This window comes from Microcaecilia unicolor, chromosome 1, assembly GCF_901765095.1.
Source record: "Microcaecilia unicolor chromosome 1, aMicUni1.1, whole genome shotgun sequence".
NCBI lineage: Eukaryota > Metazoa > Chordata > Amphibia > Gymnophiona > Siphonopidae > Microcaecilia > Microcaecilia unicolor.
In genome coordinates, this window is record NC_044031.1 from 412324793 (window position 1) to 412350657 (window position 25865).

The 25865-nt window shown below is 43.9% G+C and overlaps 1 protein-coding gene across 1 annotated transcript in view; it reads right to left on the minus strand.

Moving 5' to 3' along the window:
- Nucleotides 1-25865, minus strand: part of CDKAL1 (CDK5 regulatory subunit associated protein 1 like 1) — a 1735794-nt gene that overhangs the window by 742395 nt on the left and 967534 nt on the right. The gene's annotated exons all lie outside the window — the stretch shown is intronic.

Genomic DNA, 25865 nt, shown 5'->3' on the forward strand with positions numbered 1-25865 from the left:
CTGGATGAACACCATGAAGTCAACATGAGGAATGTTGCAGCAATCTGCTAGGATCTAAAAAAGCTGAGGGACTGAACTCCCATTCCCCTAGATCCAGGGAGTGCCTGATGAGAATATCCAGTTGAAAATGGTCTACTCCTGCTTTGAGCAGCTGAGATTTCTTTCAGATAGATTGGATTAGTTCTTGGATGGAATGCTATCTCCAGAGCCACTGCTACACTCCTGATCCCACCTTGCTTGCTGAGGTATGCCACCACCATCATGTAGTCCAACAGCACCCTAACCGCCTTTCCTTTTAGGAGTTGCTGGGAGTGCTGAAGTGCAAAGTGAATGTGCTCTCAGCACCAGATGATTGATAGTCCAAGAACCCTCAGTAAACACCAGTGCCCCAAAAGGTAACCCCAGTCCACCAGACTCATATCTGGAGTAAGCACCAACCAGTCTGGGGTGACCAGGGGAAACCCCTTGAGGAGAGGGTTTGGAGAGTTCTACCATGTTAGACTTAGTTTCAAGTGTCTTCTGGCTGGGAGTTGAACCTTGAATTGTCAAGACTTGGAAGACCAGCGTGACATCATCACCCACTGAAGGGGTCTAATGTAAGCACTATTTTGAGCATCACTGCCATGGAACCAAGGATCTGCACAGTCCAAAACCCAGAGCACTTAATGTGTACAGAATAACCTTTTCTGTGCCTGGAGCTTAAGCATGCACTCTTGGGTTAGAAACACCACTATTCTTGGTGTCAAAACAGAATGCTGAGGTACTCAAACTTCTGAGAGGATACTAGCTGACTCTTGGCACAGTTCATTCCCAGCCCATGCATTCCAGCAGTCAGACCACCTGAGAAGTTGCCAGCATTAACTCCACCTCAGAACTGGCTTGGATTAACCAATCATCCTAGATATGATAATCACAAACATCCTGCTAGCACAAGTGAGCCCCCATGACTAACATAACTTTGGGGAAGGTTCTCAAGGCCATTGTCGAAATTGAAATGGCTGATTCTGAACACATGTGGAGTAGAAACCTACTGGTTACAGAACCATGCTGACAACTGGAGATACTCAGTTCAAATCCCAATGCTGTTCCTTGTGATCTTGCCTCAAGTATAAACTTGGACTGTAAGCTCTCTAGGGATACGGAAATGCTACTGAACTTGAATGTACCTTGAGCTACTACTTGAAAAAGAAATGTGAGATAAATACTGCCAAGGTGGCTGCATGCCAGGATTGATGAAACCAGCTTCTAACTTCTGAGAACTCCCCCCTCCCTAAGGAATCATTAAGGATGGCAAATGGACCAAATGTTGCCCAGCGGCCTGATAGCTACTACTACTACTATTTAGCATTTCTATAGCACTACAAGGCGTACGCAGCACTGCACAAACATAGAAGAAAGACAGTCCCTGCTCAAAGAGCTTACAATCTAATAGACAAAAAATAAAGTAAGCAAATCAAATCAATTAATGTGTACAGAAAGGAGGAGAGGAGGGTAGGTGGAGGCGAGTGGTTACAAGTGGTTACGAGTCAAAAGCAATGTTAAAGAGGTGGGCTTTCAGTCTAGATTTAAAGGTGGCCAAGGATGGGGCAAGACGTAGGGGCTCAGGAAGTTTATTCCAGGTGTACGGTGCAGCGAGACAGAAGGCGCGAAGTCTGGAGTTGGCAGTAGTGGAGAAGGGAACAGACAAGAAGGATTTATCCATGGAGCGGAGTGCACGGGAAGGAGTGTAGGGAAGGACGAGTGTGGAGAGATACTGGGGAGCAGCAGAGTGAGTACATTTATAGGTTAGTAGAAGAAGTTTGAACAGGATACGAAAACGGATAGGGAGCCAGTGAAGTGACTTGAGGAGAGGGGTAGTATGAGTAAAGCGACCCTGGCGGAAGACGAGACGGGCAGCAGAGTTTTGAACCGATTGGAGATGGGAGAGGTGACTAAGTGGGAGGCCAGCAAGAAGTAGATTGCAGTAGTCTAAATGAGAGGTGACAAGGGTTGGATGAGGGTTTTGGTAGAGTGCTTGGAAAGAAAGGGGCGGATTTTACGGATGTTGTAAAGAAAGAAACGACAGGTCTTGGCGATCTGCTGGATATGATCAGAGAAGGAGAGAGAAGAGTCAAAGATGACCCCAAGGTTTCGAGTTGAGGAGATAGGGAGAATGAGAGAGCCATCAACAGAAATAGAAAACGGGGGGAGTGAGGAGGTGGGTTTGGGGGGAAAAATGAGAAGCTCGGTTTTGGTCATATTTAATTTCAGGTGGAGTTGAGACATCCAGACAGCAATGTCAGACAAGCACGCTGAAACTTTGGTTTGGATGCAAGGTGAGATATCAGGGGTAGAAAGGTAGATTTGGGAGTCATCAGCATAGAGATGGTAGGAAAAGCCATGGGATGAGATTAATGAACCAAGGGAAGAAGTGTAGATAGAAAAGAGGAGGGGACCAAGAACAGAACCCTGAGGTATGCCGACAGGCAGAGGGATAGAAGTAGAAGAGGATCCACCAGAGTGAATACTGAAGGTGCGGAGGGAGTGGTAGGAAGAGAACCAGAAAAGGACAGAGCCCTGGAATCCAAGTGAGGACAGGGTATCGAGGAGTATGCTGTGATCGACAGTGTCAAAAGCAGCGGAAAGATCAAGAAGAATGAGGATGGAATAGAGACCTCTGGATTTAGCCAGTAATAGGTCATAGGAGACTTTAGTAAGCGCAGTTTTGGTTGAGTGGAGAGGGCGAAAACCAGATTGTAGTGGGTCAAGAATAGCATGTGAGGACAGAAAATCAAGGCAGCGGCGGTGAACAGCACGCTCAAGTAATTTGGAGAGAAAGGGAAGGAGGGAGATGGGTCGGTAATTAGAGGGACAAGTAGGGTCGAGTGAAGGCTTCTTAAGGAGAGGTGTGACCACAGCATGTTTAAAGGCAGCAGGGACAGTCGCAGTGGAAAGTGAGAGGTTGAGAATGTGACAGATAAAAGGAATAAGAGCAGGAGAGATGGCATTAAGAAGGTGGGTGGGAATGGGATCAGAGGAACAGGTGGTACATTTTGAGGAAGAAAGGAGAAGTGTAGTTTCCTCAATAGTAACTTCAGGAAAGGAGGAAAGGGAATGAGGGGGAGGAGAGAGAGGGGAATGGACTAGTGGAGGGAGAGGTGGCGAGGTAGAGAATGCAAGGTTTATCTTTTGAACCTTGTCATGAAAGAATTCAGCAAGGGTCTGAGGAGATAATGAAGGGGGAGTTGGGGGAGGGGGCACCTTGAGGAGAGAGTTCAATGTGGTGAAGAGAAGTCGAGGGTTAGAGCCAAGAGAGTTGGTCAGTTGGATATAATAATCCTATTTGGCACGTAAAAGAGCAGATTGGAAGGAGGTCAGCATGAACTTAAAGTGTAAGAAATCAGCAAGGGCCCGAGATTTCCGCCAGAGGCATTCGGCGGAGCGGGTACAGGAACGTAGGTAGTGGATATTAGAAGTCAGCCAAGGTTGGGGTTTTGTATGCCTTATAGGGCGGGTCATCAAAGGTGCAAGGGAGGAGATTTAAGTGTGAAAGTTATAAGATGGTGATCAGAGAGGGGAAGATCAGAGGTAAGGAAACTAGAGGGTGAACAGTTCGAGGAGAAGATGAGATCAAGACAGTGACCATTTTGATGAGTGGGGGAGGTAGAGCATAGTTGGAGATTAAAGGAGGATGTTAAAGCGAGTAACTTGGAAATATAAGAGTTGGAAGGATCATTAGCAGAAATATTAAAGTCACCAAGGATGAGAGAGGGGGAGGAAGGATCATGGAAGAAGGCAAGCCAGGCATCAAAGTCACTGAGAAAGGATGAAAAGGACTTATCAGGGGGACGAGAAATGACCGCTATTCGAAGAGGCAGAGGAGAGAAAAGGCGGATAGAGTGGACTTCAAAGGAGGAAAAACAGTGAGATTGAGGTGGAAGAAGGGGTTGGAATCTGGAGGAGGGAGAGAGAAGTAGTCCAACACCGCCCCCGCGACCAGCAGGGCGAGCAGTATGTGATAAAAGATAACCGCCATGGCAGAGGGCTGCGACTGAAGCAGAATCATCAGGGCAGAGCCAGGTTTCTGTTATGGCAAGCAGATGGAGGTGACGCGAGATAAAGAGGTCATGGATATAGGGGAGTTTGTTACAGATAGAGCGGGCATTCCAAAGGGCGCAAGAGAAGGGCAGAGAAGAGGAGGGGAGTAGAGGAATAGAGATGAGGTTAGAGAGGTCACGGTGAGATCTGTAGAGTTGGGATAGCCCTTTTGTTTCTCAATTACCCCTATCTGGGAGCAGGGCTTGAGAACAACCGAAGCCAGACAGATAGACTCCAGAACTAGGGACTTCAAAGAGGAAAATCTGTGAAAATGGTCACCTTCCTGACTTCAGGAAGGAAACTGGAGTTTGTAAAGGAAAGAGCTGAAATTAAAGGCTGGAAAGAAAAGAAGTTATTTGATATATATAAAGCAGAGCACAGGGCTCTGCTCTCACTTCTCTCTCTTTCGTTCTCTCTGCACACACACATCTCTAGCCACTAGAGCCCCTGGCTCTGGCTCCCCTTTCTCCTTCAGCCCTACCCCAAAGCTTTTTCTCCCAGAGCACATGGTTCTGCTTTCTTTCTCTGCACAACCCCATCCTTACCTTTCTCTCATTGATTCACATCTAAACACACACACAGATACAGCATTGTACTATTTCCCTGTACTAAGTGCTGTGAGCCTATATATGTACATACAATATACTTTCTATATATATCCAAACCCGTGTGGATTGTGCATTCTTTGGGAACCCACTGCCTCTGTGAACTGGACCCGTGACCATCCCTAGACAATGATTGCTGACAAATACAAATAAATAATAAAAGCTCACTTTCACTCGAACAACACGTTAACACTACCACAAAGATGCTGTTCTTCTCACTGTGGAAACCAAAAAAAGAATAAAACCATTTTTCCCTCGAGAGGTCTTTCACAGCCTCATACAGTCCGTCATACTATGCCATTTGGATTACTGTAACGGAGTGTATTCTGGATGTAAACAGCAAGTAATTAAGAAACTGTAGACGGCCCAAAATACAGCAGCCAGATTGGTTTGTGGAAAGTCCAAGTTTGAGAGTGCCATGCCCCTCCGAAAGAAACTACATTGGCTTCCTGTCAAAGAACGTATCACCTTTAAACTAGTTCACAAAATCCTATATGGTGAAATACCTGGCTATATGATAGATCTCATCAACCTGCCACTTCGGAATACTTTTAGACTCTCCTGTTCATATCTTACCCTTCATTTTCCCAACTGCAACGGCATCAAGTACAAGTCCACATATGCTACCTCCTTCTCTTTCATTAGCACTCAGCTTTGGAATTCTTTGCTGAGGACCATAAAAACCATCACAGATCATCTAACTTTCAGGAAATCTCTGAAGACCATGTTATTTGGAAGTGCTTATCCCACGGCCTCTTCATGTGTCTCCACTGCTGGAAGCGCATTGATCTAGACACATTTGGACACATCCCCCTTCCCTCACAGTTTCCCTTCTCCTTCCGTCCATTCCTACTCTTCCCCAGTATCTCTTGTAGGTTTTTTGCTGCATTAGCTTCATTTTACTGCATTGGTGTCTGCCTCTGTGGTGCACTGTAAGTCACATTGAGCCTGAAACTGTTGGGAAACTGTGGGGTACAAATGAGATAATAAATACATTTGTGCTCAGCTGTGATGGCAATGTGGTAGTAGCCCTATGAGAGGTCCAGAGACATCAGGAACCCCCCTCGCTTGACCAGTGCAAGCAGGGTTTCTATGCAAAAGTGTGACTCCCTTCAGATCCAGACTAAACCAGAAAGAACCTCCCCTTCTGGTCACTGTGATAGTGCGAGCGGAGATGGGATGAGTTGCCTTCAAAAATATAGCCAGACAACAGAAAGCAAGTGAACGAAAAGGTCCTTCAATGCAAACAGAAAATAGACAATAACCTGTTCCTCTTCAGACTGCTAGCTTAGTGCTACACAAAAAAACAACTGGGATTTCACTTTCAATCAAAGAGGGGTCTGGTGCCTACAAGACCACAGAAGCATTTCAATGTACACAAGGTCAACAAAATACAAGTCTTCACATCTCTCAGTTACCCCTTGGGTCTTTCAAAGGTATGTTGTAAAAACATACTCTGAAGGTCTGTTCCTTCCTGCTCAGGGTCGCTCCTGTTTATTTGGACTCAGGAGTTTTATCTGGCCTACCTGAACTATGCCTTTAATGTTCTGACCTGTTTGAATGTTGGAGAGCTAGAACTTTAAAAGTGACCCTGTGAGGGAGCGTTGTTAAGAGGATCAGGCAACTTCCTATATACTCCATTATAGTTACCACAAAATAAATGGAATGATGGCTCTGCCTGTATCATGACTTAGAATAGGCTTCACTGTTCCTAACGTTGATTATAAAGTGGAAGACTGCTCACACTGTGAGATAAGAATAGCAGGTGGAACCATAAATGTGTCAGAAACCAGCTCAGCAAATTCCAAGGCATAGCCCAGATGGACTAATTCCAGAAACCACTGGTCTGAGGTCATAAAAGCCTACTTCTGATGGAACAGGTCAAGATGACTGCCCAACTGAACCTCACCAAAGAAAGTCATGAAACTTCATTGGGCATGCTTGGATGCAGCCACGGAAGTGGAGGATCCACCCCTTGCCTTCGGGGGCTACATGTTCCGACCTTCTGTCACTGATTTGATCACTCAATAACTAACACAGTAGAAATAAAAATGTAAAAAAAACTATCAAGCCTAACACCTGTCTTAACACAAAAATAGCCAATGATTTCATTTATCAAAATAATTCTACTTTACATAAGCTACAGTTCAAATAAAAGAAGGAGAAAGACCTCAGTAGTCACAGGCATAACCACCAATAGCTCTGATCTCACAGAGCAATGTCACTGGTTGCACATAGTGGATCCATTTCCATTCATTGGTAAGAAACCCTCCTCTTTTAAGTACATAAGTATTGCCATACTGGGAAAGACCAAAAGTCCATCAAGCCCAGCATCCCGTTTCCAACAATGGCCAATCCAGATCACAAATACCCGGCAACATCCCAAAAATGTACAAAACATTTTATACTGCTTATCCCAGAAATAGTGGATTTTCCTCAAGTCCATTTAATAATGGTCTATGGACTTTTCCTTTAGGAAGCCGTCCAAAACTTTTTAAAACTCCGCTAAGCTAACCGCCTTTACCACATTCTCTGGCAACGAATTCCAGAGTTTAATTACACGTTGAGTGAAGAAAAAGTTTCTCCGATTTGTTTTAAATTTACTACATTGTAGCTTCATCGCATGCCCCCTAGTCCTAGTATTTTTGGAAAGCGTGAACAGACATTTCACATCTACCCGTTCAACTCCACTAATTATTTTATAGACCTCTATCATATCTCCCCTCAGCCGCCTTTTCTCCAAGCTGAAGAGCCCAAGCCATTTCAGCCTTTCCTCTCTGTACCTTTTCTAATTCTGTTTCTGTATATATATATATATATATATATATATATATATATATATATATATACATACATACACCAATCATTCAAACTGAGCTAAACACAAAAAAAGTTATAAACTGAAGGATCTCAAAAATGATGTCATGATAAAAAATGATTTTATCTCATATCCCTATAGCAAGCCGCTTCACCTTCTGGCTTCCTCAGAGGACTAATCCATGACAGGTAATAGCAATGTGTCCAAAACAAATGTGATTACTCAATATAGTACCTAAAACCCAAAAAAGAAAAATTACTAAGATATTAATACATACAAGACTAATACCCACTCTAAAACTATTCTTTCTAAACTTTTTATATTATAACATTCAAACAGGAACTACCCCCTTCACTGTAACAGGGATTGCAACCCTAACAGCTATTGTTAATTAATTAAAATACTATTACACTCTAATATCATTAGCTGATAATCTGAAGACCATAAGCGTCACCGAGTGCAACCCCAGTCTGACAGGTGCACAGATCGGGAGGAAAGTAGGTCAGGATGCCTCACTCTCTGTCCAACATTTTTCAACCTCCCCTCATCTCGAGGTCCAGCAATTTTTTTAATTTCCTTCCTCTTTCCCCCGATGCTCTTCCAACCTTAGCACCGGCAGTGTCGGCAATCAAGGCAGGTTGATCCCAGAAGAATTCTTTCTGCAGCTACCACCTCCTCTGACACAACTTCCTAGCCCCACATAGACAGGAACTGCAGAAAAAAAGATTCAGAGACTGGTCTGCCTTAATCACCAACACTGACAGCACTGAGAAAGTTGGAAGAGCATTGGGGGAAGGAGGAAGGGAACAGAAAGAGTTGCTGGACCTCGGAGGGAGAGTGTGCGTTGAAGATGCCAGTTCTCAGGAGGGGCTCATAGGTGGGAGATGCTGGCACACGGGGGAGCCAGTTTTCAGGAGGGGGACATGGGTGGGAGATGCTGGCTCACGGGGGAGTGGAGGATGGGTAGATGATGCTGGTTCTTGGGGGGTGCAGGTGGAAGTTGCCTGACTAGGGGGAGAAAGGAGAAAAAGATGCCTCATCAGCAGAACAGAGAAGAGTGGAGGGGGGGGGGGGGAGTGAGAGGCAGGGAAACAAAGATGCATGACCGGGGGCAAGTGGGGTGGGAGAGAGATATACTAGGAGAGGGAGAGAGGCAGCCTGGAGAGAACAGAGAGATTGTATAGAGCAGTGGTGAAGAGAGTGGGAGAGAGGCTGGAGTCATGGAGGGAGAGAGATATGGTAGGATGGGGGAGGAGGCAAGTGAGAAGAGGAAAGAATGGGAAAGATGCTGGACCCAAAGATGGAGACAGAAAAAATGAGGGCGATGCCTGCCCTGGGATGAGGGGGAAAAGCTGCACACGAGGAGGGCCAGGCACACAGGGGGAGGGATGGGCAAGGGCTAAAGACAGGACAAGACACAGAGGGAATGATAGTGGACATGGAGAGAGAAGAAGTGTCAAATGGACTGAAGACCCTGGAAAGAGCAGAAGATGGGAGTCAGGGGTAGGGGAAAAGAGCAGAAGATGGATGAACTAGAAGAGAGGAGCTAGATGACTGGGAATTGGGGAGTGTTTGGGGGGACTACTACTGTAAGAGATAGAGAGACACTTTTAGGGGACAGTGAGGATCTGGCAATTAGTAGGTAAGAGTGGGGTGTGCTGATGGGTTGGGAGAATGAGTGAGGGTGTGAAATGGGGGGGGGTACAAGAGAGGGAATGAAGCATGGAGGACGGCTGAAATATAATACGAATAACTTGATAGACTGAAGAGGGGATGAGAGGCATTGAAAAGGGTTGGGGGTCCTGAGGGTGAGTATTGGAGGAAGGGAAAGGGTCTCTAAAGGGGTTAAGTAAGGGTGGAATGGGGTTAAAAAGGTACTAAAAGAGAGGCAAAATGAATGGGGTAGAGAGTAAAATATTAAAAGTATAGTGTGCAGGCAAAGGAAAAACGGAGAGAGAGGGACAGAGCTGGGACTGGTGAGGGGATGAGATGCAGTGCAGGGTGGGCTGAAAGGGAGAGTTCAGAGGATATTTAGCAGACTGGATGGGCCATCTTTATCTGCCATCATCCATAATGTTATTATGAAATGCAGGAATAGGGAAAGAGACAGAGAGTAAGGGGAATGCTGGAGAGGGTATGAGAGGGAGATGGAAAAAGCTGGTAGGTAAATAACAGGTAAAAAGGAGGAGACTAAAAAGAGGGTGAGAGAAAGAGAGAATTAGGGTAAAATCAAACAGGTAAATATAAAGGCATGATGAAACAAGATTGTGGAAACCTTCAAAAACAGGATCCCCCTCCGTACACTTCTCCCAGGTGGATACAGAAATGGAGAGCGCTGAAGAGACCTGCATAATGAAGGAAACAAGCTCTTCCATATGAAAGAGCTTCACTACTGAAGAACTATCATCTTGCTTCAGGGACAGCTCTGCTCCATCTGGGGAGGCATCCTCCAGGAGGGAACCATTATTTTCCTCATCAATCTATATCCCACATGTTCTCTGCAAAGGACAAAGGCATAGGACTTGACCCCTTACACGATCAGAGCCCTCATATAGCAGCTTGGCCACTACTGCTACTACTCATTTCTATAGTGCTATTAGACACACACAGGACTGTACACAAAACACGTAGAGACAATCACTGCTCAACAGAGGTTACAATCTATTCAAGAAAGATAAACAGGATAAATAAGTTATTAGGTAATTTATTATGGGAACAAAACAAACATGGGTAGTAAACAGGAATATAAAGGGTTAAGAGCTAAAAGCTACCTCAAAAAGGTGGGCTTTTAGCCTAGATTTGAATAGGGCCAGAGATAGAGCACAACATACTGACTCAGGAAGTCTATTCCAGGCATACAACCCATTTACAAACCTGGGACAGGTTCCCAGATGATGCTGGGACTTCCCCAAAGACCCTAAAGCAAAACCCTTAAACTCCTCTAGAGCTCTTCTAAAACAATCAGTTAGGACCTGTAACATATGGGACACCATATCAGTCTTCTAATTCTACCCATCCAATGAGGGAAGAACAGAGCCCTGTAGCCCCCAGCCCTTACATATTCTGAAGCAAGCTGTATTGGGCTTGATTCTGGGGATAAAATGGCTGCCATTCCTACCAAAATGGGCTCATCAGAAAGAGCTGCAGGAGCCTGCTATCCAACCTCCACAATCCCATTGCATCTGGGAGAACTATAGAAGCACCCACTGAAGAAATCTGTTCTCCCCATCACAATTGGAGCACTGATCCCACATGCCCAGCAGTATCTGCCTCCCAGCATGAACACTGCCTCAACTGCCTTAAAAAGAACCCCTGTCACGTAGAAAATAATTAAAAGCAGCTGGGGAGCCTAGCACAGGCCTGTCTGTTCAATTGTAATTAACAAGTGGTATCCAATTTCCAGAGCACTGTATTTGTTTAAAGCTTGAAACAGCCTGCTCCTTTTTGGGGGGTGTATGTGTGTGTGTTACAGCTTGGGAACATAGAAGGAAAGACACTTCCACATTCGAGCAGACAAAGGTCCATTCTTGGGAGAAATGCTTATGCCAAAGCTCAACCTCAATGGCTGCTGGCTTGTGGACTGCATCCTGGGGAGAAAGGCCTGTTCAGAAAAAATCCTGCTGCACTAGTCAGCCTGCACCATGTCTTGGAGGCAAAAAAATACTGGGAATACTCCTGGCCGCACTACCTGTTATACTGATGATGTCACTGTAATCTTCAAGTCTCTGCATCTATCTGATGATAGGGGAATACAACTCATCAGTCTGGATTGGTCTAGAGCAGTGTTCTCCAAGTCCAGTCCTGGAGTACCCCTTGCCAGTCAGGTTTTTAGAATATCCACAATGAATATGCATGAACTCAATTCGTATACACTGCCTCTATTATATGCAAATCTCTTTCATGCACATTCATTGTGAATATCCTGAAAATCTGACTGGCAAAGGTACTCCAGGCCTAGACTTGGGAAACACTAGTCTAGAAGGATGATAAGGAAATTGGAGATCCATTGTATACAATATCTTATGCATATTCACTATGGTAATCCTCAGTGACTGGTTCGATGGGTCTCTAGGAGAAATCTGAGAAATACAGCCATAAGAGAAGAGTGGAGCCATTAATTTGGAGCTATTAACTTATCTCTGAATTTAACTCATTGACAAGTCGCAAATTTTCTTAAAATATGTTTCAACTTTGTGCATGCTAACACAATGATATCTTTTTTGATATAGTAAGATGCCCTTTTATGTTTCAGCTACAGGAACCACGTCAATAAACGAGCCTGCAGATTCTGTTCTCCTTTAAGTTAGCATGTGTTTTACCAGTCTAAAAATCTTAACATCTGGAACCAGACAAGATGCATGTCTGTACTACACTTTATAAAAAGGATGACGTTTGAGCAGGCCAAGGAACTATATTCTGAAACAACTAGTGTTTACCTTCTGCTATATAACAGAAAGTTCCCTTACCAACTGTACATCCTGTACATTTAACCTCAGGCCATAATTATAGCAAATGGAACTAGCAACAGCTTTCCCCTCTTCCTCTGAAGAGAAGAGGGAGTTTCTCAAACATGCTGCAGATGCTCTGTATTCCTGCATTCTGCAGCTGTTCTACAATTTCTATGCTACCCTCTGGTTATCAGAACCAGATTTAAAAAAAAATGTACATATCATTTTTGTCAACTGTTTCCCAAGAACATTTTGACATTATTATCTTCTCTTAATACATCTTCTAGTATTTTAGACCCTGGGCCAGCCTGATTAATTAAAGCCACATCTTAGGGGATGGTAGATTAAAGCAAAAGATCAAAATAATCCATAATGGAGTAGTTCTACAGATCCAATATTTAAAAATGTCTATTTTGGATCCTACCCACTAGAGAATTTCAGACCCATCTCAAATATCCAATTTCTTGCTAAGATAACTGAGCAGGCACTTTTAACTCAGGAACAGAATTTTCTGGATTATACTGCCTACATATCAGGCTATGGAGCTTTAAGAGCATAAGAACATAATTATAGCCATACTGGGTCAGACCGATGGTCCATCTAGCCCAGTATCCTGTTTCCAACAGTGGTCAATCCAGGTCACAAGTATCTGGCAGAAACCCACTTAGTAGCAATATTCCATGCTACCAATCCCAGGGCAAACAGCGGCTTCCCCATAGCTATCTCAATAGAAGATTATAGACTTTTCATCTTGGAACTTGTCCAAACCTTTTGTTAAACCTAACCGCTGATAACACATCCTCTGGCAACGAGGTCCGAACTATTCTTTGAGTGAAAAAATATTTCCTCCTATTTGTTTTAAAAGTATTTTCATGTAACTTCCTTGCATGTCCCTAAGTCTTGTACTTTAGTAATGAGTACAAAAAATCGATTCACTTCTACTGATTCTACACCGCTGAAGATTTTGTACACCTCGATCATATCTCCCTTCATCCGTCTCTTTTCCATGCTGAAGAATCCTAACCGCTTTAGCTTTTCCTGATATGAGAGGAGGTCCACCCCCATTATTATTTTGGTCACTCTTCTTTGAACCTTTTCTAATTCCGCTATATCTTTTTTGAGATACAGCAACCAGAACTGAATGCAATACTCAAGATGTAGTCGCACCATGGCGCGATACAAAGGCATTATAGTATTTTCGGTTTTATTCATCATCCCTTTCCTAATAATTCCTAGCATCCTGTTTGCTTTTTTTGCCACCACCTCACACTGAGCAATAACAAGCAGTGATCTCGCAAGACTTCTCTCACGAGGTTGCTGCTTAAAGTCTCAACAGTCATTTTGAAGCGGCGCCGGGAGCGAGCAGGGGCAGCATCACCAGGCAGAAAAGAGTGGGGTCCTTTCCTGCCCTGAAGAGGTCACTAGACCACCAGGGAAGGATAAGGTAGGGGAGGGGAAGCCACCCTGAGGCTCACCAGCGCCAGCCAACCTGCCCACTTGCTCGCAAACCCGGACAAATGGACAGGCTGGAAAAACCAGCTCAGACGTCCAACGGTGTCCTCAAAAAGAGGACATGTTCGGGTAAAACCGGACATATGGTGACCCTACTCCTTGGTTCCTATTCCTGTTGGATGTGGAACTAGAAGTAGCTTTTCTCTTCTTATATTTCTTGGAGATAGGAGCTTCTCCGATGATCCCTTCTTTCTCCTTTTTAGGCATGTTGTGCCTTAGGATTTAGCTGTTGCTCAGAAATAAACCCATTTCTCTCTGCTCAATACATGCAGAAAAACTTCCCTCCCCCTAGCCATTCCTCTTTCCTCCTCTTCCTTGGTCTCTACATCAAAGGACAAAGGCCCTAGTATGCCTCTGGGTGGGAAAGCCACCACCTCTTCAATTACACAGTTTTCTGGAAACCCTCTGTGGTAAGAAAGACTCCCCAGGCACACCCTACACTCAGTTCATCACTCTGGAGCAGCAACCCAGGGTGTCCTTCCTGTTATTGCAAAAAAGGAACATGATGTTGTCCTGCTACACCTACAAATTCCATTCATAACCATACACTCTCAATCCACATCAAACCTTCCAAACAGGAATCTCTTCCCCATTCTTAGTTTGTGCACAGAAAACATACAATGCTCACAATCAGTAAAACAGTTGTGTACAAGTTCCCAGTGAAGTGAAGATTTATTTATTTATTTCGATTTCGCTCACACCTTTTTCAGTAGTAGCTCAAGATGAGTTACATTCAGGTACACTGGATATTTCTTTGTCCCAGGAGGGCTCACAACCTAAGTTTGTACCTGAGGCAATGGAGGATTAAGTGACTTGCCCAAGATCACAAGAAGCAGCAGCGGGATTTGAACCGGCCATCTCTGGATTGAAAGACCGGTGCTCTAACCACTAGGCCACTCCAAAGCAACCTTCCTGCAGGAGAGGTTTGCAGGCAGATGATCTCAAATGTTGAGAATCTCATATCCAAGACCATATTTCTTACAAAAATGTCTCTCTGCAAAACAGAGTGCACTTCATCCATTTTCCTCATAAACAGCTATACTGTGTTCTTTATTCTGGGATCCACCATGAATGCCCTGTATTGGATTCCAACATCTTCAGCAGACACCATCATATTCACTGCCAATAATCAAGTGAAGAGGTTGAAGAAAATGGAGTCCAAGTTGTTTGGGGTGAGTCTTCTCTTGATTAAGTCATCTGAATATTCTAAGAAGTACACTGCACCTTCATCATAACACTCCCCCTTCCCCCAGAATGTTGCCCATTGCTTAACAACTCTAAATCCCCTATTACTCTTCTATTGCTTCATCCTCTAAACAGAGGCTTCCTTTAATACTAGCTATGAACAGAAGGTAATATACTCACCAGTGAAGTTGTCTTCCTCTCAATAGGTCCCTCTCAGCACCTCTTCAGGATTGACAGCAATACTGTTTTGGGTTTTTTTTTTATTCTTACTCTTGAATTAACCAGCTAAAGTTTAGTGAAACAAATTATACACATTTGGAGCCGAATTTATAATACATTTCATTCTCCTAAGTATAACTCTTTAATATCATCAATTTGGTATCTTCCCAACTAGTGAAACGGTCTTAATAGTTTACAATATTTGGCGATCCATGAAATTAAGAACAGTGGTGATGTATGCTCTCTTGACAGCATCCTTAATCTGGTAAATTTAAAGAAAAGTACAAGTTCCATAACAAATCATATATTTGCATATATTCTGCAATATTTAAGAGATATTATTAATAGAAAGACAAATAATAACTGAGTGCCTCTTAAATTTTTTTTTTAAAGGCTGGGTTGATCTGTATATAAGAACCAGGATAACAACAACAGAATCTTGTGGCTTTACTAAGCCTGATATGAACTAATCTCATATAATCAGCATAAAAATTATCTTCAAATCTGAAAAAAGAATTGTGTGATAAGGTCTATGAAAACCTACTTGAGACAGTAAAATGTTGAACCGATACGGTCATGTTTTGGAAAGTGTAATTCTAAGGCCCATTTTAGATAGAATGTAGAGGCTGGAATTTAGACAGCGAAGTCAGGACATGCACAATTCTGGTAGTATTTTAGAAAGGGATCTGCCGACATAGCATTTCTGCTTGTATTTTGTAAGAGGCTCTACCATGTATAACAGGAACAGCCAGTTTACAAATATGCAAGTTGATAAAAATGAACGGCACAGACTCAGCATCTTGTATAAGTAAATGATGACAATTACTCGTGTACGTTCCCCATTTCACAAACCTACAGATGTAAATGTTGCCAGTTAAGGGGTATAGTTATCAATGAGGGCTACTGTTAAGACATGCTACTTTACACAGGTCCCATTTTGTGCAATGAGGCCTAGTTACTTATAACTGGGGTTAAGAGTAAAATAACACATCTTAAAAATATCCCACACTGATATTTCCCCACTCAGCTGTGAAACTGCTATTGTTACAGTTTCATTTCGGAAGTGGTCAAATTAGCTGAAACAATTACTTTCACTAAACTCGTATGTGCCATTGAGCAGATGTAAAAGCCAATGTGCAACATTATTCCCATGCACATGTACGTCCTTTTTAAATTGGGGAACACGTGTAGATTTTTGTTCCACCCAAGCCATGCCCAATTCACACCTCCTTGCAATCTACACATAGTGCAGATTTCCACATGTAAACAGTGGCTTTTTGAAATAGGTACTTATATGTGTATGTGATATACAAGTGTAAATGCCGCTATTTATACGTGGAAGTCGCAAATAGGGCTTCTAAATAAGGTCCTATGCCTACCACTCATCAAGCTGCTCATCTAAATGTGAGCACCCTGGGAAAATGCTGCTTGCGCAAATATGAAAACAAGAGTTGACCTCTATTCTAAGGAAATACATTTTTGAACTGGGTTTTAGACAGCTGCATTTAATATGAAAGAAGAGAGTTCAAGATTCTTTCTAGGAAGATTAGACTAGCCTGCTGCTTGTTGGAAGTTTGTCAGGGAAGACCTTCATTGCAGCCTGATCAACAGACCAGCTAGGGGCCTGGAAAAGCCACAGAAGCAAGTTTTGCAACATAGTCCCCCCAAAAAATATTCTTAGATATCAGGGACTGACTGGGCTTAATTAAAAGGGGTGGTTGAAAATCATGAAGCTGTTTGTAGCAACCCAAAGGTTAACCAGGCTGTGTACTATCAAGATTCGTGTACACAGGGTCCTTGTTGCCACATCTCTTTGCTCCAGATTTATCTGTTACCTACTTTCTGACTCCAGTTCTTGGCTTCCAGTTCCAGAGTATTTTCAGCTATGTTTCAGGCTTTCTGACCTGTTGCCAGTTCCATTCCAGACTTGCATTCAATTTCTTCTTCAGTCATGGAACCTGCTTTACTGCAAGCTCCTTCTCCAGTTCTATTTCAGCTCTTCCTACCTTCAGATTTCAAGTTTGTGACTCTGTCTACCTGTATGCAAGCTCTTACTTCCAGTGCCCCTCCAGCGCCTGCTGCGCAAATTTCAGAGACAGGACTCTGGTCTACTAAAGTGCATCTCCTAATTCCTGGGCGCTTTCTAGCCCATGCCTGGCCTACTGAAAAAAGCTCACTACTTTCATACGTCAACAGGGGTTCTGTAATTTCAGCTATGCAAATATGTTGCCCCTTTGGAAAGGAACATTCATGTATTAAGTATAAGAGGACAACTAATTGAAAATCCAGGGACAAATAATTTTTAGTTCTTAACACAGATGTTTGAATTGACACAATGTGATCAGTTTATAAATTACTGGATAAGCGGGAGTTATATCTTTCACATGCACACAAACTCTTATCATTCTGATTATGATGCACTGATAAGCATTTAATCTTCCAAACCTACTTTAAGAAACATTTACTCCTAGGCTTGGACAAGAGAACACAACAAGTCTAACAAGTGCAATTTGTGATCTGTAAATTTATTTGCTGTCATAAACCATTTTCTATTAAAATTGTTTAATGAACTATTAAAAATATTTCAGTATCATCTTTAGATAATTTCCTTTCATCTGTTTATTTCCACATCTACACATTCTTGGTGCTTTCATAGGGAAAAAAAAGCTGATTTTTGCCATTGGTACATTATTAATGATTTTGGCATGTCTATCTACCTGAAGTACTACTTCTGATATTAAAAAACTTGTTTCTGAAATCTCTAAAAAATATTTACAGGGGAAGGAGTAACTTGCATGAAATGGCAGTTACAACTCAACAACCTTACTGGGTTCACTGGATGGCCATATTGACCTCCACCTGCTGTCATTTACTATGTTACTATGATTTCTGAATGATTATTTTTGATCATGTTCTTTCTTTTCACTCAATTATTTATTTGTTGTATTAGTATCTCACATTTTCCCACTTTTTTGCAGGCTCAATGTGGCTTACATAACACCGTAAAGGCATTCGCCAAGTCCGGTAGAGAAACAAATACAAGGTGATAATGTGGTCGATTGAAGGTACATGTGTTTCAGGGATGATGGGGAACAAGGAGAGGAAAGGTTATCTAATGTCCATTACGAGCTTTGGTTATGCTATGTTCAGTGGCGTACTAAGGGGGGGCGGTGGGGGCGGTCCGCCCTGGGTGCACGCCGCTGGGGGGGTGCCGTGCGTCTGTCGGCAACTCTCGTTTCTCTGCTCCCTCTTGCCCCGGAACGGGTTATTTCCTGTAACGGGGCAGAGGGAGCAAGGAACGAGCGTTGCTGACAGACGCGCGCCGCCACCCCCCCCCCCCCCAGCAGGTAAAGATGCACCGGGGGGGTGTCATTTCGCTGGGGGGGGTGTCATTTCGCTGGGGGGAGCTGCACCTTTCTCGTCCCCTGTCCCGCCCCTTCCACACCCTCACCTCCCCCCTGTCATCTCTCCTCCCCCTCCCCTCCCCTTACTCTGCTATCCCAATCCCTGGTGGTCTAGAGGTACCTCTTCGGGGCAGGAAAGAGCCCCCTCTTTCCTGCCCGGAGTTGCTAGCTGCCCTGCATCCTTCTGTCCTGTGGTGAGTCCGGCTCTCGGCGTTTCAAAATGGCCACCGAGAGTTGAAGTCTCGTGAGGCTGCTTCAACTCTCAGCGGCCATTTTGAAAAGCCGAGAGCCGGACTCACCACAGGACAGGAGGATGCAGGGCAGCTAGCAGCTCCGGGCAGGAAAGAGGGAGCTCTTTCCTGCCCCGAAGAGGTACCTCTAGACCACCAGGGATTGGGATAGCAGAGTAAGGGGAGGGGGGATAGTCGCGTTTCGCTGGGGGGGGTCGCTCGGCAATCCGCCCCGGGTGTCAGCCCCCCTAGGAACGCCACTGGCTGTGTTACAGAGTGTAGGTATTTATGTTGGGTCGGTGGTGTATGCCGTTTTGAAAAGGTTGATTTTCAGTGATTTCCTGAAGTTTAGGTGGTCGTAGATTGTTTTCATGGTTTTTGGCAGAGTGTTCCATAGTTGTGTACTTATATAGGAGAAGCTGGATGCATAGGTTGCTTTGTATTTAAGTCCTTTGCAATTAGGGTAGTGGAGGTTTAAATATGTTCGAGATGATCTGGTTAAGTTTCTGATTGGTAGGTCTATGAGGTCTGTCATGTATCCTGGGACTTGGCCGTAAATGATTTTGTGGATCAGGGTACAGATTTTGAAGGTAATACGTTTTTTGATTGGAAGCCAGTGTAATTTTTCTCGCAGGGGTTTGGCGCTTTCGAATCGCGATTTACCAAATATCAGTCTGGCTGCTGTATTTTGAGCAGTCTGGAGTTTCTTAGTGAGTTGTTCTTTGCATCCCATGTAGATTCCATTGCAGTAGTCTGCATGGCTTTGGACTATTGATTGTATTAGGTCACGGAATATTTCCCTCGGGAAGAAAGGTTTTACACGTTTGAGTTTCCACATTGAGAGGAACATTTTCTTTGTTGTAGAGTTAACTTGGCTCTCGAGTGTGAGGTTCCGGTCAATTGTAACATCGAGTATTTTCAGGCTGTCTGAGAAAGGGAGGGTGTGTGTTCTGGGGTGATTAAGGTTGTGGGTTTGTACGTATAGTGTTGAGATGATAAAATGAGGCAATGTGCTTTTTCAGTGTTCAATTTCAACTGAAAAGAGTTTGCACATGAGTCCATGATGTTCGAGTTTGATTTTATTATTGATTTCTGTTAAATCATGTCTGAAGGGGATGTGTATTGTGACATCGTCTGCGTAGATGAACGGGTTGAGACCTTGCTTTGATAAGGACTTGGCAGTGGAATCATCATTATGTTGAAACGTGTTGGTGATAATGGTGATCCATGAGGTACTCCACAGTCTGCCTTCCAAGGTGGTGATATGTTTAGGTTTGGTTTCACTTGGTATGTTCTAATGGTTAGGAAACCCTTGATCCAGCTAAGTATATTCCCACCAATTCCGAAGTATTCTAAAAGTCTTAGTAGTATATTGTGATTTACCATGTCGAATGCGCTCTACATGTCAAATTGGAGGAGAAGTATGCTTTTACCTATAGCTATTTTAAGCTTGAGTTTAGCCAGGAGCTTGACTAGCACTGCTTCGGTGTTGTGGAGGGGGCGGAATCCCGATTATGATTCATGTAATATTGAGAACTTGTCCATATAGTCAGTAATCTGTAAAAATAATTGAGATTATTAAATATGAAGATTGTAAAGAGAGTTCTGAGCACTAAGCAGATTCTTCAGCAAGAGAATACTAGTAGAAACTTTGCTCATAGACACTAGCCACTAGCATGTTGTTTGCTGAAAAAAAAAAAGTTTGAACTGCTTGTAAACTGCCCAGAAGAAATTAAACTCTTTTCGGGTTTCAGCTGAAAATTCATTTTAACCTAACAACAATTTCTCAAGGAATCATCTCGCTCTCATTTCTCTTGTCCTCAAACCTGGAGTAGGTCACCTAATAAAAAGAACAGCTCCTAGATGGGCCGGACTGCACCACTAGATTTTACCAGGACCAATGAAGAGATCTGTTAGTCCTTTTCTTGACAATGTACCATTTAAATATATGGCACTTTAAATATGAAAAACTGTTTCCATAGGTTCCATCAGTTCAAGTGACATTAAATTATTGCCCCTTAAAAAGATAGTAGCTCACACAGAGATATTGGAAATATGATAACAACTCAGTGTTTAAGTCTAAAACTATAAAATCCAAAATAAGTACTATTATTGCTTAATGCTGGAGCAGAAAGATGCAAAACTGTCTCCAAACTGGAAGCAGGCATTTTTGTCCATCTAGGGTATTATATACAGTCCCTGATGCCCAGGGCATGGAGCAGGGGTAGGCAACCAGCAGCCCACCATTGAATTTTATACACCATGTGAGACCATTATTTTATTATTATTATTATTTAGATTTTGCTCATACCTTTTTCAGTAGTAGCTCAAGGTGAGTTACATTCAGGTACTCTGGATATTTCTCTGTCCCAGGAGGGCTCACAATCTAAGTTTGTACCTGACGCAATGGAGGGTTAAGTGACTTGCCCAAGATCACAAGGAGCAGCAGTGGGATTTGAACTGGCTACCTCTGGATTGCAAGACCGGTGCTCTAACCACTAGGCCACTCCTCCAGACCATAGTAAGTATATACAGAAAATGGCAATGGTGATTTGAAGTACTGTATTTTGCAAATATTTTCAGAATAGTTAAATTTTCACTTATTTATCACAGAACATTTATAGAGCTTTGTGCATTTCCAACGTTACTTAATGTTGCAGCCCTCCAAGGATAGTACTGACATTCATGTGGCCCGCTGTGTATAAAGGTTGCCCACCCCTGGCATGGAGCATGATTTTGAACACCTTTGACTAACTTAAGTTCTCCCGTTTCATATAGTGGTGGATGGTGAATGAGGACATGATAACCGCCATGGTGACTCTGGAGGGCAGCAGTGGGAAGGCTAGATAGGGCAACAGCATAATCAATAGGAATTCACCTATCAATATGATGAACTTGAGTTGCATAAGAAACCAACATACCACACGGGAAAAGTTATTTGCATGGCCAAGGTATAAGTATATAACTGCTGCCATACTGAAACAGACCGAAGGTCCATCAATCCCCGCATCCTGTCTCCAACAGTAGTCAATCCAGATCACAAGTACATGGCAAGATCCCAAAACATACATTTTTTACGGCTTATTCTAGAAATAAGCAGTGGATTTTAATAATGGCTTACAGACATTTCTTTTAGGAAGCTATCCAGACCTTTTTTAAACCTTTTTTAAACCCCGCTAAGCTAACTGCTTTTCTCTGGCAACAAATTCCAGAGTTTAATTACACATTGAGTGAAGAAATATTTGTTTTAAATAAATACATTTGTTTTAAATTTACTACTTTGTAGCTTCATTGTGTGCCCCCGACTGCTAGTATTTTTGGAAAAAGTAAACAAGCGATTTACATCTACCTGTTCCACTCCACTCATTATTTTATAGGCCTCTATCATATCTCTCCTCAATCGTCTTTTCTCCAAGATGAAGAGCCCTAGCCGCTTTAGCCTTTCCTCATAGGGAAGTCATTCCATCCCCTTTATCATTTTCATTGCACACACTATTATGATGCCTAGATCCCTTTCCTGGTCGGTGACTCCTAATGTGGAACCTTGCATCACTTAACTATAGTTTGGGTTCCTCTTTCCCACATGCATCACTTTGCACTTGCTCACACTAAACATCATCTGCCATTTGGATGCCCAGTCTCCCAGTCTCGTAAGGTCCTTTTGTAATTGTTCACAATACTCTTGTGATATAACAACTTTGAATAATTTTGTGTCTGCAAATTTAATTACCTCACTAATTATTCCCATCTCTAGATCGTTTATAAATATGTTAAAAAGCAGCTGTCCTAGCACAGACTCCTGTGGGTGGGCCCAGAGCTAACATGGGTGGGCACTATGCATATAGGTTATGAGTAGCCTTTCTTGGGATACATACAGAACATAGCTAGAATGTTTCCTCTAACAGCTTTCCATAGGAAAAATGTATTCAAATTCTGATAGCACCTCAATAATTACAACACAAAATCCCTTCACTGCCAGGTACTTTGTGAAGTAACACTATATCCTGCAAAGAAGCTTCTTAGAGCCCAGGGCCGTGCTAACCCGGTAAGCGGGGTAAGCACGGCAGGGGGGCGCCTCACCTTCAAGGGCGCCGCCGTCGCCACTGCCGCCGTATTTAATAAAATTAAAAAACACAAACCTCTCGAGTCGCGTTGGCGCCTATATGCGCATGCGCTTGCTGGCTCTGGCTGCTGCCTTCCCGTGCGCTGCAGCCTGCGCTCGTTCTAGTTTAGGCTTAGCACCGCCCCAGCGTGACGCACAGCGTGACGTCATCGCGCCTGGAGCCTCGCAGGCAGTCCGACTCCGAAGGACGAGTGTGTTTGCCGACGCCGCCGACGCCACGTTGGAGACTGCCACTGGCGTAGTGCTGGGACTCTGGGAGAGAGGAGAGCCGGCGCCCTTGGATCATTGGATGATCAGCTGCTGCGCCTGCTGCCCGCATTTTGTTTTTCGTTTTTCGTTTTTGAGTCAGACAGAGACTGGTGAACTGTGGACATCATTCATCGGTAAGAACGGTTTTGTAATGGCTGGCGCTGGCCTACACTTATCGATAAAGAAAGTGAAGTTACATTTGAGGCTGCAGATTGGGGCGGGAACTGGAACCAACCAGGCCAGCTGGGGAAGAAAAGAAAGATAAGGCAGGAAATTTCTGGGGGGGGGGGGGGGGGGGGACAAGCTAGAATCAGGGAGGAACGAAGGAGGAGGGGAGAGTAAGGGCAGGAAAGGAAAATAAGAGCTGATGGAACACAAAGGCAGAGAGGAAGATAGGAAAAAGAAGGCAAGGAAATTTCTGTGTGTTGGGGGGGGGGGGGGGGGGGAAGAGAACAAGCTAGAATCAGGGAGGAAGGAGGGGAGGCTAAGGCATGAGGAAAGGAAGATAAGCTGATGAGTAATAAAATGGATTGTGACATAAGTATAACATAAGTATAACAGTCATATTTCCAGTTCTAGTAGTACTTAAGATCCAGCAACTATGTTGTAAAAAACAAAGTAATTGACTTTAAAATGATGGCTGTGTTCCGCCTTCTTCTGATGTCATTTCCTTGACGTCAGAAGAAGGCAGAACACAGCGAAAGGAAGGCTAGAGACGTCGGGAGCGCCGTCTCCTTCATGACGCTGCGCTGCTGGACCGCCACGGAGGTAAATTAAAAAGAAAAAAAAAGAAAAGTGATGTTGGGGGGGAGAAGAGGGCAGGCAGTTGAACAATGGGAGCGGGAGGGCAGGGGAGAGAGGAGCATGGATGCGAGGGGGGGTCATGGAAGGGAGATAAGGGAATTGCTAGATAGGGATTAATGGAGGGGGACAGAGGAGCATGGATGGGAGGGGCAGGGCTCAGGGAGAGAGGGGAATTGCTGAATAGGGATGAATGGAGGGGACAGAGGAGCATGGATGGGAGGGCAGGGCTCATGGAGAGAGGGGAATTGCTGAATAGGGATGAATGGAGGGGACAGAGGAGCATGGATGGGAGGGCAGGGCTCATGGAGAGAGGGGAATTGCTGGATAGGGATTAATGGAGGGAGACAGAGGAGCATGGATGGGAGGGCAGGGCTCAGGGAGAGAGGAGAAATTGCTGGATAGGAATGAATGGAGGGGACAGAGGAGCATGGATGGGAGGGCAGGGCTCAGGGAGAGAGGAGAAATTGCTGGACATAGAGGGGAGGGAAGAGAGATGAAGGAGATGAAATGAGGGAAAAGGAACAGAAGAGAAAAACTGCACATGGATGAAGAAAATAGGCAGAAGCTGAGGACCAGAAATGAAGAAGAAAGGAGGAAAGGAAAGAAATAAATGGAAAGGAAGCCCTGGAAACAGAGTTAAGAGGACAGATAGCAGCAGAATCAGATACTGGGTCAGCATGATCAGAAAAAGAAAGTCACCAGACAACAAAGGTAGAAAAAAATCATTTTATTTTCATTTTAGTGTTTGGAATATGTCCACTTTGAGAATTTACATCTGCTATCTTATTTTGCAATGTATGGCAATTTGTTTCTAAGAATATTGCTGACAATTCCTGTCAGTGTGGCAAGTGGTGAGCGATCATTTTCACGGGGGGGGGGGGGAGGGGGGGGGGCGCCACCGCCAACTGATAGTCTGCAGGGGGGGGGGCGCCAACTGATAGTCTGCAGGGGGGCGCCAGAGACCCTAGGCACGGCCCTGTTAGAGCCTATGCTGCAAACCTTAACACCAATTCTGAATAGGAATACCAGTAACAGTACCTTTAAAAAGGCAGCAGTGAATACAACAGCAATACACATCCCATTGGAATAGCCAGACAAATCAGACTCATAGATCCTCAAACAAACCACATGCCAGCAGAATCTCTCACCTGCTGAGTCACAGGTAGAACACAGACCAACCTTATCAATTACAAAATAAAGGACCAAAAATTTAAATTTGTCCTTTAGACCATCCTTTCCCTACCCCCCTCCCATCTATCCCAGTGGCCCAGTATCAGCCCTCCCCTACCTCCCCATCTATCCACATAGCCCAGCATCAGCCTTTCCCTTCTTCACCATCCTTACCCTAGCTAGCCATCAGCCCTATCCTACCCCCATCCCTCCCTATAGCCTCAGCCCTGCCCTACTTCTACCCATCCCCTGCCCTTCCCATTCTCACTCTCCCCCACCCTGAAGCATTAAATATACAACATTTTGGGTTTTTTAATGTCCTTTGCACTGTAGAGTCCACCCCCACCCAGAAACCTGCCTACATTAGATACAAAACTTGTTTTTTATTTTAACCTGGGCCCTGTAGAGCCCACCCCCACCCAGAAACTCGCCTTTATTAAAAATTTATTGTTGGTGGGTTTCTGATTATACTTTTTTTCCATAGACAGTGAAGAGTCACCCCCACCCAGAAGCCCACCACAAGCATTACATTGTATATAATATAAATAAATATATATATTTTTTACCTGGGCAGCTGGGCTTCAGTTTTCCAAATTCTTATACACACCATACACTTGTGTGCACGTGGTGACAGATGACTCAGAGCACTGTAGATTGTGCTCTGTGTGCTGCTAGCTCCTGTGCTTGACCCAGGCCCACCCGTAGCTACGCCCCTGCTGCTATCTACCCTTCTCCATTGAGAATATTGACCATTTAACCATACTCTCTGTTTTCTATCTTTTAACCAGTTTTTAATCCACAATAGTACACTACCTCCTATGCCATGATTCTCTTATTTCCTCTGGAGTCTTTCGTGAAGTACTTTGTCAAATGCCTTCTGAAAATCCAGACACACAATATTGACCGGCTCACCTTTATCCACATGCTTGTTCACCCCTTCAAAGAAATGTAATAGATTGGTGAGGCAAGATTTCCCTTCACTAAATCCATGTTGACTTTCAAATTGAGGCATATTTTCAAA